Genomic DNA, 12259 nt, shown 5'->3' on the forward strand with positions numbered 1-12259 from the left:
GCCACCACTCTATAAGAAGTCATCGGCGATTTCACTTTTTCTCCTACACTGTTTGGCACACAATGTCTCAAAGTTAGGCATAATGTTATTTAACCGCAAACTGCTATTTAGTACGAATTTTCCCAGGACGAGTATTACGTGATTCATAGCTGCTCTAGATCTGAAACCAAAATAATTTATAGGAAGCCTTTAGTCCTTAATAACTGACCATCAAACATAATTCGGACATCTTGCATTTTCGGTACACTTTTTTCCTGAAATCCGCATTAAATATATAAAAGATGTAAATTTGGCGGTGAAAGCCCATTTTGTATAGCCACTGACCACGTGTCTATATGCACGTCATGCAGCTGAAACCAAAATAGAGTCTAGGGAGGTCACCTTTCTCTAAGATATTATCGGCAATTCGACTGTTTCTCCTGCACTTTTTGGTACACTTTGTCTCAAAGTTAGGCATAATGTTATTTAACCACAAACTGCTATTTTTAGTACGAAATTTCCCAAGACTCGTATCACGTGATTCATAGCTGCTCTAGATCTGAAACCGAAATAGTTTTATATAGGAAGCCATGAGTCCTCAATAACTGACCATCAAACATTTTACTGACGTCCTTCATTTGAGGTACACTCCTTGATGAAATCCGCATTAAATATCAAAAATTTATAACAGCATTAATGTTGTTTATTGGCCTCCGTACTAGATGAATACGCGGCTGAATACACGGCTGAATACGCGGCTGTGGTATCTGGCCGAATACGCGGCCAGGTTCACTCTGGTCATTGCTAGCCGACACAATAATGCATTAGTCTGGTTCCATGACCTAACAAATCAGATTTTTTTTTTGGTCTGAGGACCAGACTATAATGGCTCAGAATAGGGCATGCCAATTAAGGGCGCTATATATTACTAAATTTGCATCAATGTTGTATAAATAGCGAGTCGTGAAATATGGGATACCTATTTCTGTCATCAAGTGGTATTGAGTGATGTACCAGAATCAAGATACACGATGCGAATAAAGTGTAATTTTGTATCATGTGTATTTTTGCATCAAAATGCCGATTTGCTGTGCAATTCAGGGATGGAGAAGTTGGATAGGGTATTCAAACTGTTTTGTTTGCGGAAGAGCCGATGAGAAGGAAATTTAGGGAAGCGAAATTAAGTCACTTCAGTGTTGGAAAAAATACAAACCTTGAATAATTACTCGGACACTCTCGATAGAAGAAAACAGCGCCGATGGTTTGTGCACTGACAGATGCATCCAATTACAGAGATACAATCACCTGCGACCTTCGGCCCAGTGGCCTTGCCTCAGCGAGATCGATTGATTTACATAGCGTTGCGTAACAACAGTGTAAGTGGGGAAAAGCGAGGTCTGGGCCCTGCGGGCCCTGCACAAGGCCATGCATGTGCATTCTATCTAAATGTAACATACACGCGTACAATCCCGGGACATACCGTTATTTCGTTTTACCGTTTTGCATTTCCTCAAAACAAAGACAGTAAACAAACCATTGACCGTTTTGTCGTTTTACAGTTTTGTAAAACGGTCAAACGGTATTAAGATAAATACTGTTTCTCTGTTTTATAAGTTTAATAAAATTCATTACAGCATAACGATCAATGATTTTTGTTTTACAGTTTTACACAAATAACTTTGAAAAACAGCAAAACGGTCAGTATTGAATACAGACTGTTTTTTGTTTGTTTCAGTGTCAATAGTGAGCAGTCCGTGGTGCATTTTGTGGTGCTGGGCAAGGGGGATGGAGGGGGACCATGCTTTACATGAAAAAGTGTTACCTCGGCATAATGCGCGTGGTGTGATTCCTGGCGTGACCCTGACCCCCTTCTCACGTGCGATTCAGTTGGTGGGGCTTTTAGTAAGAGTTGCAAGCAAAAATGGCGCTGGAAAACTTAAAGGGGGGACGTTACTTTTTATAATGGATACAGGATGGTACGTAATACGTTTGAAGAAGTTGCAGATATTTGAAGGAAATTGGAGTTCGGCGCGGCTCTTCAATAGCCAGTTCGAAAACTATGTCGTGAGAACGAAATGTGAGGAGGGTAATTTGGGTCCCAGGCAATGACTCGATCCCATGAGGACGCATTAACATTCCTAGGTGAATTGCTTAATTGCCGAACCTAAATCAAAAAATGGTCGACAGGACTATTGACCGTTTTTCATTGTCATGTTCTTGTAAAACAACACTCTGAAATGAAGCAACTAACCGTTTATCGCTTTCAACAATCAAGAAAAACAACAAAAAGGTCACAGTTATTTTGTGACCTAATGACCGTTTGACCGTTTTACAAAACTGTAAAACGAAAAAACGGTCAACCGTGCGTTTACTGTTTTTGTTTTTGAGGAAATGCAAAACGGTAAAACGAAATAGCGGTATGTCCCGGGATTCGCGTACGATGTACAGTTGAAACCTTGTATTTGCTGATATTTCTGGACAAAAAGGTTTGCTACATTATAATATATCAGTTGGACGGTAAACTTAAGAAAACGATAATCTCAACTGGAATATGCTGAAATGTAGCGCCCACTGAGAAAGAGACCTGGAGTTGTAATACATGCCATGTCAACCGCACAGACTGGGAGAGAAATTCAACCGACGGCGAGACTACCTACTACAAGATTAAATGTTTTCATTATTCCTTTACTCTATGGTTATTCCAAATGGTCCGTGATTATTCTAATTGATCTGTTATTAGGCGAAGTAAAAAACAAAGACTAAAACGTGTTTCTCGTCCCTGCCCGCTTCCTTTTTGGAGGCCGCCTGGATTTGTTTTTTATTTAGTCCGTGGGCTAGACCAGATATTGATACCATGATGGAAAAACATTAAGGGTGCAAAATATTTTGTAGGATCAACCTAAGTACAAAAACATGTGATAGCATCTCCAAATGAGTAGCTTAGTCTCTGTTTTTCTTAGTTTCGTGTTTATAATTGCATTATAATGTACATCCCCTAGCATATGGGTTGGCATAAAATAAATTACGCTGTTAATGCGGGTGATTATGGCAATAAAAATAAATACAGACACTGAGGCAGTTGGTGAAAAAGAAAGCCTATGCCATTAGTGCCTGTTGATTGTTACTCTACATTTTGTTGGGGGGGGGGGTGTTACGATGCCCTCCCGATGATCTCGGTCCACATTGTCCCGGTCCAGCATGCAGGAGCGTAGCTCGATCCTCAGCGGTGGTCAAGCCGGTTTCCCAGTTCAGCATGTCCACGATGGAGAGATTTCTTCTCCCACGTGAGGCACTGGCAGTGCCCCATGTGGGCTCCCAGAGAATGATCGGGCTAGCGGCCAGCTCCAGGTGACAGACGCATTACCCTGCAAGTGTAACGTAGAAAAATGGATCACTAGAGAAAAAAACCTGGTTCCAATGATTATGTCGCGATTTAGTTTTTTAACTGGGACAAAAAAGAAAGAAAGAAAAGGAATCAAGGAAACAAAATTAGACTTCTCACAAAATTTAATTTAGTCTCAAAACAATCTTCCAACAAACAAAAAAACAATTTCTATCCTTAAGCGCAAAAAAAACTAGTTTCCAGAAATACTTCAAGGCAAAAAATCTCAATCAGGATCAACAACGAATAAAACAAAAACTAAGTTAAAATAATAAAACCCAAAGAAGAAAAAAAGGAGAAACCCACACAGCACTAAAGGAAATGACTCTAAAAGCACAGGAATGAACTCAAAACCTGTAACAAGAAAATACAAACAAATGGCAATTTAAAAACAGTTCTTATAAAACAAAACTCCTATGAAACTACAGTCCATGTACTAAAGTATCTTCTAAGCAACAAAAGGGTCCAAATGCAAGTTTACCACTGTGTGCACAAGGGATTAACACATATAAACTTCAAGATCCTGCACAGTCCTATATGGGTCATTATGTATGCAAATCCTCTGGACTGCCTCAATAAACTATTACTTTTAGGAAGGAGGGAACAAAGGATTAAGGCATGGTCTAGGCTACATGAATGGATACAGGTCTACGTCTATGTACAAGTACATGTACATGTAGCTAAAAAAAGCAACTAAAAAAAATCTAGAAAAATATGAAAATCCACTCAATATGCAAGAAAAAGGAACTTAAACTCTGAGGATAACATACACATGAAACTTAAATGCAGGTAATCCTAGACTCAAGCAATTAAAACTTGAACAAACTTATATTACAAAACTTATTAGAATCACACAACTTCAATAGAATGGACACCTCAAATGTTTAGAAATGAGCCAAAAGAATAATCAAGTTGGAATAAAAACTTAAAACAGTAATCAAAAGTTTCAAAGTTTCTAAACAAAAAGGCTAGTACTCCACGATCGATTTTCGGAGGTAGGTCGACTGCGGTTCCACGCCTCCACGCAGCCGTACGGAGGCGCGGATGTAGAGTAAAGTGGCCCTGCATTCTATAGTTGTACCAAAAAAGACCAAACTTTCAAAGACGAAAAAAAATATGTCCCAGCTAAAAAAACATAAATGGCTAAATTCCTAAAGAAAATTAATCATCCCGGGTTTCGGCACCAAAAATGTAACGTAGAAAAATGGATCACTAGAGAAAAAAAACTGGTTCCAATGATTATGTCGCGACTTAGTTTTTTAACTGGGACAAAAAAAGAAAGAAAAGGAATCAAGGAAACAAAAATAGACTTCTCACAAAATTTAATTTAGTCTCAAAAAAATCTTCCAACAAACAAAAAAATAATTTCTATCCTTAAGCGCAAAAAAACTAGTTTCCAGAAATACTTCAAGGCAAAAAATCTCAATCAGGATCAACAACGAATAAAACACTCAAAAGAATTTGCCAGGGATAAAAAAATTAACAATTTGATAAAATTTAGGGATGATTACAAAAAAACTAAGTTAAAATAAAAAAAAACGCAAAGAAGAAAAAAAGGAGAAACCCACACAGCACTAAAGGAAATGACTCTAAAAGCACAGGAATGAACTCAAAACCTGTAACAAGAAAATACAAACAAATGGCAATTTAAAAACAGTTCTTATAAAACAAAGCTCCTATGAAACTACAGTCCATGTACTAAAGTATCCTCTAAGCAACAAAAGGGTCCAAATGCAAGTTTACCACTGTGTGCCCAAGGGATTAACACATATAAACTTCAAGATCCTGCACAGTCCTATGGGTCATTATGTATGCAAATCCTCTGGACTGCCTCAATAAACTATTACTTCTAGGAAGGAGGGAACAAAGGATTAAGGCATGGTCTAGGCTAAATGAATGGATACAGGTCTACGTCTATGTACAAGTACATGTACATGTAGTTAGAAAAAGCAACTTAAAAAATCTAGAAAAATATGAAACTGATCCACTCAAAATGAAAGAAAAAGGAACTTAAACACATGAAACTTAAATGCAGGTAATCCTAGACTCAAGCAATTAAAACTTGAACAAACTTATATTACAAAACTTATTAGAATCACACAACTTCAATACTTTCAAAGAATGGACACCTCAAATGTTTAGAAATGAGCCAAAAGAATAATCAAGTTGGAATAAAAACTTAAAACAGTAATCAAAAGTTTCAAAGTTTCTAAACAAAAAGGCTAGTTAAAACGACTTCTATAAGAAAAGAGTGGAGACAAAAACAGTTTAATGTATAGGAAAAGAACTCTATCTTAAAAAAAGCTAAAATGATACTGAACTGGATAATATGAGTATCATAAAGGCAAATATAAAACTGGAATTATGCAATAATAAGAAAAGTAATGAAAACTCACCAATGACTGGACTAGCAGACAAAAGAAACAGCTAGGAAGATACTCTCCAGGTAGGAGGAAATATATGACTATATATGATGTTTAGTTGTCTCACTGCTGGTCTACTGGGTAATAATGACTCTGGCATGACAATGTGGCAGCTTTTATAGGGGGGACTTGTGGGCTAAAATAAACAAACAGGGGGTCACACTACCAGGAAAAGGGGGGGGGGGAGCTAAACTTCAACTAAAATGATTTTCTTTTCTAAGGGGAGCTACTCCTATTTATTACACTATACATTACATACATGAAAAATATACAAGGTAAATCTGGCCCTGCCACACAAGCTTGAGACGGCGTTCCCGGCTCTTTTTCGTCACCTACTAATTCGGCAAGCCAGCGTAGAGGTCTACATTACTTATGTGATCCTGGCAGGGGATGTACAGGGTCATGCGCAGCATCCTAGTGTAACACCCATCCAGAGACTTCTCATTCTTAGTAGTGAGGGTGATCAGTGATGACCACACTTTTTTCATTTTGTTGAGCACTGACCACGCCTGTCCTCTTCGGGTCTTGAGGTCTTTCTTACTGGAGCTGATCCAAGCTCCAAGGTACTTGTAGTCAGATTCAACCTTGAGAGTTGTACCATCTCTCTTGCATGCAGACAGCTGTGCCACTGATGTTATAAAGGCGAGCATCTTGATCTTTCTTGTGTTCAGCTGTAGGCCAACCTTCAAACACCCCTCCTCAACTGATAAAGGGCTCGAGCCTGCTCCACTGTATTTCAGACCAGTCCGATGTCATCCGCAAAGTCCATGTCAGTGATTATTCTCGGAGACACTCGCCGGCTCTTGCGGGGCACTATGGTGAAACCCAGCTCCTCTTCTCTACCGTTGATGGCCTTCGACCCTACAACGATGAAGAAATCCTGTTAGTGCCATCGAATGAATAAATTGCTCTTTTGCAACTATATGTTTGGTGAATCTTGTTTTTTGGATGTATATGTTTGGTTAATCTTGTTTTTTGGATGTATATGTTTAGCAAGTCTTGTTTTTTTTGGATGTATATGTTTGGCGAAACTTGGTTTTTGCAAGTATAATTATGTTTGGATAGTCTTGTTTTTTGTGAAGTCTATTTTTAGTAACAGTCTTGTTTTTTGCAAGTATATGTTTGGCGAGTCTTGATTTTGAAAGTATATGTTTGGCAAATCTTGTTTTTTTGCAAGTATGTTTCGCGAGTCTTGTTTTTGTGAAGTCTATTTTTAGTAACAGTCTTGTTATTTTGGAAGTATTTGTTTCCTGAGTCTTGTTTTTTTGCAAGTATGTTTCGCGAGTCTTGTTGTTTGTGAAGTTTATTTTTAGAAACAGTCTTGTTTTTGCAAGTATAGTGTTTGGCGAGTCTTGTTTTTTTTTGCAAGTATGTTTCGCGAGTCTTGTTTTTGTGAAGTCTATTTTAAGTAACAGTCCTGTTTTTTGGAAGTATATGTTTCCTGAGTCTTGTTTTTTGCAAGTATGTTTCGCGAGTCTTGTTTTTGTGAGGTCTATTTTTAGTAACAGTCTTGTTTTTTGCAAGTATGTGTTTGGCGAATCTTGTTTTTTGCAAGTATATGTTCGGCAAATCTTATTTTTTGCAAGTATAAATTTAGCAAGTCTTGTTATTTGGATGTATATGTTACCCGAGTCTTGTTTTTTGCAAGTATATGTTTCCCGAGTCTTGTTTTTTTTTGCAAGTACGTTAAACGAGTCCAGTTCAGTGAAGTCTTTTTTTAGTAACAGTCTTGTTTTTTGCAAGTATATGTTTGGAGAGTCTTTTTTTTTGGAAGTATATTTGTAGGGACCCGATCTGCTCATCCCCACACAAAATTGTTGCACCAGCTTATTTTTATTTTTAGAATAGTCCTACTAGCTAGTATACTTGTACTAGTCTGGTTCCCAGACCAAAAGATCCTGACTATTCCTGATGAATCTTAGGTCCGGTAGCCTCCGGTAATACATTGTATTACAATTTACGTCACGTGACTAAAACGGGAGGAATTCCTCCTTTTTCCGAAAATTTCCGAAGTTTGCCGAAGTCGTTTCGTTTAGACTTGCTAAACATAAACATCCGAAAACATATATACCCTGGCCCAGTTGTTAGCGTAGGTCGCCCCAATGTTTTACACTAACTTACTGGGGATCCCGTATGCGGTGAGGATGGTCATCATCTTGACCCAGTGGATAGTCTCAAACGCATTGCGAAAGTCAATCATCACCTATGACTGCAGGAAGATGTTTATGTTTGACACATCCAATAATTCTTCTCAGCGCAATGATGTGCCCCGCTGAGGACCTCACTTGCCTGAACCCATTCTGTGCTGTTCCAAGAAATTGGTCATCACTGGCCGAATCTGGTTGACTTATTCCTTGGTAGTTGTCCATACATGTAAGGTCACCAGTCTTCGAACCGGGATGATATTAATACTGCTTCACTGATCTGGTATATTTCCCTTCTCGTATGCCTTTTTGACAAAGTCGAGTACGAGGTCGTCAATTGGGACATACTTCAGGACCTCTGGGACGACACTGTCCCCCCCCCCACAGCATTTACCAGCCATGAGCGCCCCCTTTGCTTTCACATATTCATCTTCGTTGAAGGGACCATTTCGATGTCCAGGTCCTCGAACATTTGTTCTACCTCCGCCTGCTCATCTATCATCTCTGGTTCATCACCAAGAAGGTTTCTGAAGTGGTTGTCCTCACAAAAATGTCCCATGGCGATTTCCCATGGGATCCCCAATCATGGCGATTCACATGGCGATTTCCCATGTGGTACATAGGGTTTTGGACCCCATGGGATTTTCCCCATGGGATTTTTCCCATGGAATTAACCCCATGTATCACATGGGATTTTTCCCATGGAATTAACCCCATGTACCACATGGGACTTTTCCCATGGAATTTTCACCATGATATTTTTTTCCATGGCTTGTTTCAGAATACACGTATATACCTTATTATATTTCCCCAGTACATTTCCATAGCAGCATCCAATATCTGCATTATGGTTGTACCCCATGCCAATTACACCAAAGTTACTAGAGGGGGGACACTCACACATTGGGGAGTGGCCATCATGGGACTCCGAAGGTGATTGTCTCACGTACAGCAGTACGGGGAGGGGCTTTCATACCACTTTAGAAGTTGGACCATAAAATCACAGTATCCTAATTATTTTTTGATAATAAATTGTTTTCAATAATAATAAATGAATTAAAATAAATTTATCACAGTATTTTCATGTGCCAAATCTCCACATAAAAATAGACTGCATTTTTCATTTAACTTTAATTATTAATAGCAACATTTAAAAAAAATGCAATTAGAACACTCATAATGGACACATTTCTTCAAAAAAGGTCCATGGTGTTCCCATGATGTTCCCCATGGTGTTCATCCCCATGGTGTTCATCCCCATGGTGTTCATCCCCATGGTGTTCATTCCCATGGTGTTCATTCCCATGGTGTTCATCCCCATGGTGTTCATCCCCATGGTGTTCATCCCCATGGTGTTCATCCCCATGGTGTTCATCCCCATGGTATTCATCTCCATGGTGTTCAACCCTAAGTGTATAGGCGCCTGGACAGGGGCAGCCGTTCTGGAGCTCTTACATTTTTTAACAAATAATCGTTATTTTGTGTTCCTTGTGAAACACTGTTTGTACTAGTCTTGTGCCTTCATGTTTGTGCGTCTAAGGGACAATTTCCAGTTTGTGGCTGTGCTTGATGTTCGTGTAATTTTCTCTCTTCGATTTTTAGTGTCTCAACTGTTCACCAAAGGACTTGACAACCATGTTGGCGTTTCTCTGTCATCACGCTAAGGTGTGTCTGAACAATTGATCCCCTTTACATGAGCACTCATTTGAAACTGTAACAATAACGAAGGAAGAATGGGAACGTACAAGGCATGTGCTTTACTCTACGTACTCCTTTGTGCATGGACTAGTAATTGTGCAACAATTCAAAGTGATATGCCTACAAATATAGAGCACCTCATCAGAACCCATGTAAAGGAAAATACTATAAAGCTCATGTCAGTTACTACCCAAATGCCACTGCAACATTCCGTCTCCCAATAATCTGCTGTGGCGACATTCAGCCAAACCCAGGGCCTGAAACTGAAAGACAAACGCATCAACCAAAGCAAACGCAAAATTGTCATCGCTACAGCATCAACGAACTGTATAATATCCGCTCTACTACCCTGCAATCCCGTATCCCTAAAGACGTCTGCAATACGATAAATGAACTTAGCATTCGACGTCCCCCTAGGGCAAGCAAAGGTGGTATTAGTAAATCCAGACACTGACAGCATATCATACAAACTATTATCAGCCCGTTGCGATTGAACGTAAAGTTGATTGTTGACAGAAATCGTAACCTCGTCAACCTCATTCCTATCCGATCCGTCCCTGATCGCAACAAATGTGTGCAGAGAACTAACCTGCCGTTGTTTTATCTTTGCAACGCCCGCTCCGCTTGTAATAAACTTGATGAATTGACAACTATCATCCTGGATCAAGATATCGATGTGTGTGCGATAACTGAGACCTGGTTTATGGATGATTTACCCCGCAACTCGTCTCTATACCAGGTTATTCTATGTTTGCTAAGTCTCGTCAACACCGCCTCGGGGGTGGGGTTGCCTTTTATGGCAAACACCACCTCCATGCAACTTACCTTAGGGATGTTAGCATCCCAGATGACTTGGAAGTAGTCTGGATACAGCTGCGCCCCAACAGACTGCCAAGGTCGATCTCAAATGTGTACTGTGCAGTGATATACTACCCCGGAGCTGATAAAGAGCAGGAAACAAGGCTAACCGAGCACATTATAACAGTCATGGACATTCTCGCAACAAATCATCCGGATGCTGCCTTCGTAATACTCGGTGACTTCAACCAACTTGACACGGCTTTGCTCCTGGCTGACAAGCGATTTCGACAGGTGGTCGATAAGCCGACAAGAGGAGAACGTATTCTCGACAAGATCATAACCAACATCGGGAGTGACCTTTATACCGCTGTTCAAATACAATCTCCGGTCGGCAAGTCGGACCATAATACCGTGATGTGGTGCCCCAAATCTCCACAAAATATGAGTTCACATAATAACAATACCAGGTGGAAGATAACCCGACCCATGCCTGACAGTGCCATTAGATCATTCGGGAGATGGATTAGCAGATATGATTGGGCAGAAATCACGAACACTACCGATGTCATTGAACAAAATTATCGTTTTATAAAATCTCTGAGATCCTCAATTAATGATCATTTCCCTCTCCGGAAAGTTAGATTACACCCATGTGATAAACCCTGAATGAACACAAGAATCAAGAACCTAATTTGTGATCGACAAAAGGCGTTTCATTTCCGGCGACATTCCGAAGTGGAAAACATTAAGACTGTCGGTAATAAAAAGCATTGCCCAGGCAAAGAAACACCACTACTCCACCCGTGTTCAAAAACTAAAACAATCAAATCCATCTGCGTGGTTCTGTCAAATCCGTGCCATTGCTGGGAATAATAAAGAACCCCTCCCCATCATGGTTCCTGGTGTGGGTCCGTGTGATGACTTCACAGTAGCTAACGCCATCAACGACCGTTTCACCTTTCATAGCGACAGACATTGAAGCTCTGGACCTTAGCAAGTTGCCATCATACCTCCCCGCAGACAGACCATGTCCGACTGTATCTACATAGCAGGTAATGAAGGCCCTTGAGAAGGTGCGAAGAACTTCAGCTGGAGGAATTAACAGACGAAATCTCTGCTCGCTTCATTCGTCTTTATTCGGTTGAACTAGCTTCTCTCCTCGCCCACATCATTAACACTTCTTTCTGGCAAGGTCGGGTGCCACATGACTGGAAACACGCCATCGTGGTACCAGTTCCAAAATGTAGCCCTCCAACGATTGACAAATTGAGGCCCATTTCCCTCACGAGTCATTTTGCAAAAATAGCGGAGGGATTCATCACCAAGTGGCTTCTCCAGGACATCACACCGCAGTTAAACTTGAACCAATTTGGGAACCATCAAGGGCTACCTACTAATCATTATCTCATCAATATGCTCCATCTCCTGTATTCTAATGCTGATACGCCAAAGTCAACATCCACACTAGTCCTCACCGACTTCACAAAAGCGTTCGACAGAATATCCCATACGGTTGCAATCAGAAATCTGATCGATATGAAGGTTCGGCCTTCGTTAATCTATTGGATAGCTGATTTCTTGAACTGTCGACAGCAGTGCGTACGGTACCGTTCAACACTTTCCGACTTGAAAACCCTTCAAGCTGGTGTCCCACAAGGAACCAAGTTAGGACCAGTCATATTCCTTACTATGATAAACAGTATAAGGTATGTGACTGCTGATGTCTCCATGTTCAAATACGTGGATGACATGTCAATTGTCGAGTGTAGAAAATCCACGCAGCCATCCAATTTTCAGCTATCACTCAATGAATTGGTGACTTGGTGCGAAGA

The sequence above is a fragment of the Patiria miniata genome, unplaced genomic scaffold (genome assembly GCF_015706575.1).
Source record: "Patiria miniata isolate m_02_andy unplaced genomic scaffold, ASM1570657v1 HiC_scaffold_8, whole genome shotgun sequence".
NCBI lineage: Eukaryota > Metazoa > Echinodermata > Asteroidea > Valvatida > Asterinidae > Patiria > Patiria miniata.